The following is a 4,591-nucleotide window of genomic DNA, read 5'->3' as shown; positions in this document are numbered from 1 at the left end:
ATGGATAGAGGGATGTATGCATGGATGGACGTATACGTGTATGTATGTGCGCATGTATGTATAAATATATTGAGGTAATGTACGTATATCCGTGTACATGTATATATATATATATGTATATATATATATATGTATATATATATATATGTATATATATATATATATATATATATATATAAACATATATATATATATATATATATATATATATATATATATATATATATATATATATATATTGATATATACATATATATATATATATATATATATATATATATATATATATATATATATATATATATATATATATATATATATATATATATTGATATATACATATATATATATATATATATATATATATATATATGTATATATCAATATATATATATATATATATATATATATATATATATATATATATACATATATATATATATATATATATATATATATATATATATATATATATATATATGGGTGGGTAGGAGTAGGTGTTTGCTACACATACACGCAGTGGAAGATTGATATAAATTTTAACTGTATCTCTTAACGAGATGGATAGAAATTTTTATAGGCATACATTCAGTCGAAAATCTTTTTAATCATGCTACAAATATTCAATGATATATACTACCTATGAATATTCATATATATAGATATTCAAATACATACATACAGACATATACATACATATATACATACATACATACAAACATATATACATACATACATAAATGCATGCATGCATGCATGCATCCATGCATGCATACATCCATCCATCCATCCATACATACAAACATATATAAATAGATGCATGTATATATGTATATATGTATATATATATTTATCTGTGTGTATGTATGTCTGTCTGTCTTTTCTGCATGTACGTATGCATGTATGTATATATGTATGTATGTATGTATGTATGTATGTATGTATGTATGTATGTATGTATATATGTATGCATGTATGTGTGTATGCATGCATATATGTATTTATGTATGTATTATGTATGTATGCATGCATGTATGTATGTATGTATGTATGTATGTATGTATGTATGTATGTATGGGTGGGTGGGTGGATGCATGCATGCATGTAACTATATGTGTGTCTATGTGTTTGTCCCCCACTATCCATTCACAACCGGTGTTGGAATTTTTACGTGCCCGGACGTTTCGACTAAAGACAGCGATAGATTAAGTGCCAGATTAAGATAGTACTTAAAGAATACTAAACTAAAATGTACTTGGTATTCAATAGTTTGACTAATCACCTGAAAAAGGTACATCAACAAGGCTACAGTTCAATAACTGAAACGAGAAAAAAGGATAAATGATACAATATATGTACACGTAATTTTATATACGTATATATATATATATATATATATATATTACTCTACATCTGGTATTTGAGTACTCTTTTTTTCCACCTTGCTTCACATTTATGTGCTTACTACGGTAATGTGAAGCAAGGTGGAAAAAAAGAGTACTCAAATACCAGATGTAGAGTAATATGTTTTATTTAAAAACAGCAGAAATATCACAAAAACTGTTTCTCCGATTTTCACGTTCCTGTTCGTCGGATGTCTTGTTAGATTCTAAGAAAACTGTCCGACGAACGGGAACATATATATATGGTTGTATAGATATATATATATATATTATACATATTAACACACACTCACATTTACATATATATATATATATATATATATATGTATGTATATACATATATATGTATATATATATATGTATATATGTATATGTATATATATAAATGTATATGTATCTCTCTCTCTGTCTCTCTTTCTCTTTCTCTCTCTCTCTCTCTCTCTCTCTCTCTCTCTATATATATATATATATATATATATATAAATATGTATGTATGCAAAAGTGTATGTGTGTGTATGTGTGTGTGTCTGTGCTTATCTCCCACCATCGTTTGATAACCGAAGATGTTGTATTTACATCCCCGTAGCGTAGCGGTCCGGCATAAAGGGCCGATGGAATAAGTACTAGGCTAATAAAGAATATGTTGTGTGGTCGATTAGTTCGACTAAAGGTGGTACTCCAGCACGGCCACTGCCAGATGGCTGAAACAAATATAAGAATATATATATACATATATATATTTATATATATATATATATATATATATATATATATATATATATATATATATATATATATATATATTCTTATATTTGTGTATATATATATATATATATATATATCCTATTATTCTGGAGCACTACATTAAAGGGTTCTTAGTCGAAGAAATCACCTCAGGACCTATTCCTTGTTAGCCTAGTACTTATTCTATTAGACTCTTTTGCAGATCCGTTAAGTGACGGGGACGTAAACACACCAGCATCGGTTGTCAAATTGTGAAACGGAGAAAAGGGTAAGCACAAACACAGATCCACGCACACATAAACATATATATATACATGTATCTATGTATATATATATATATATATATATATATATATATATATATATATATATATATATATATATATATATATATATGTATGTATGTATGTATATATGTATGTATGTATCTCTCTCTCTCTATATATATATATATTTATTTATTTATGTGTTTCAGCCAAGTGGCTGCGGTCATGCTGGTGCACCACCATATATATATATATATATATATATATATATATATATATATATATGACGGTCTTTTCACAGTTTCCGTCTAGCAAATCTACTCCCAAGTCTCTGGTCGGCTCGGGGCTGTATGCATGCGTGTGTATATGTGAGTGTGTGCGTTTGTGTGTGTCTGTCTGCCTGTCTGTATGGTATTGTTTATGTATCACTGTTTTCCAACTGGAGTCCAGGCTTGCGTGTAGCCTTCCCAGAACGGGTTTAATTCTAGGCTGACGAGAAGGAAACCAATCAAAGTAATACAAAATTCAAACTAAAAACCCGAGTTCTTTTATGGCAAATATTTCAGCTAAATTTCAGCTACTGGCATTACCACAAAGTTTGGCTGGTCATACACAAGCTTTCACCACTGGGTATTTAAGTTTCATACGGCAATGTCGACAAGAAATTTTATGTTATATACATGTATATATGTATATACATACGGATAAAGAAACACAGACACACACATAGATGTATATATGTATGTGTGTGTGTGTGTGCGTATGTGTATGTTTGTGTGTATGTGTTGATGCGTGTGTCTGTGTGTCTGATTGCCTGTGTTATATACACACACACACACACACACACACACACACACACACAGACACACAAACATATATATGTATAAACATGCATACAGATAGATAGATAGATAGATAGATAGATAGATAGATAGATAGATATAGATAGATAGACATAGAAAGATAGTTACATATAAATGAAGGAGCATATACTAATATTTATGACCGGTTCTATACGGATATAATTCATATGCATATGTATGTGTGTATGCAATATATATATATATATATATATATATAGTTCAAAAACACAATATATATATATATATATATATATATACAAATGAATAAGTATCCAAACCAGAATTCATATGGATATTATTATTACCATTATTATCATAATCATGATTATTATTATTATTATTATTATTATTATTATTATTATTATTATTATTATTATTATTATTATTATTATTATTACCATTATTATCATCATAATGATTATTATTATTATTATTATTATTATTATTATTATTATTATTATTATTATTATTATTATTATTATTATTATTACCATTATTATCATCATCATTATTATTATTATTATTATTATTATTATTATTATTATTATTATTATTATTAAGGCAGCGAGTTGGCAGAATTCCTAACTCGGTGGACGAAACACCTAGCGGTATTTCGCCCGTCGCTACGTTCTGAGTGCAAATTCCGCCGAACTAGACTTTATATTTCATTCTTTCGGAGTCGATAAATTAAGAAATTTGAGTACTAGAGTCGATGTAATTGACTATCCCCTCCCACAAATTTCAGCCCTTGTGCCTATAATAGAAAGGATTATTATTATTATTATTATTATTATTATTATTATTATTATTATTATTATTATTATCATTAGCAGTAAATATATAGATAAACAATTAATTATAATAATATCAATAATATTAGTGGCCAGGAATAAAAAATGGCGTTATATGGAAAACCAATAAAATTTTATAATTCATAAATATAATAGAGGGTCAATAAGTACCACCTTGCCAGAAATAAGAGTTAACATATGCGCATATAAATATGTGCATGTATATACATATATTTCCTTTCCTGACCGTCTGATAATACATTAAATGTACCACGTCCTCGCGTTGTTTTCTCATGTTTGTTCTTCTTTGTTTGGATTCACTATATATATATATATATATATATATATATATATATATATATATATATATATAAATATATATATCCGTATGCTGGTGTGTATCTATTTATATTTACTACATACATATTCATATATTCATAAATATACCGCCATGCGTACAAGAAAGCAAGACTACATGTGAATATACTATTCTATGTGACTGTATATATAAATACACAAACGTA

This window comes from Octopus bimaculoides, chromosome Z (assembly GCF_046866305.1).
Source record: "Octopus bimaculoides isolate indiv1 chromosome Z, ASM4686630v1, whole genome shotgun sequence".
NCBI classification, from domain to species: domain Eukaryota; kingdom Metazoa; phylum Mollusca; class Cephalopoda; order Octopoda; family Octopodidae; genus Octopus; species Octopus bimaculoides.
The sequence above is the reverse complement of the archived record's forward strand: the minus strand, read 5'-3'. Positions refer to the sequence as shown.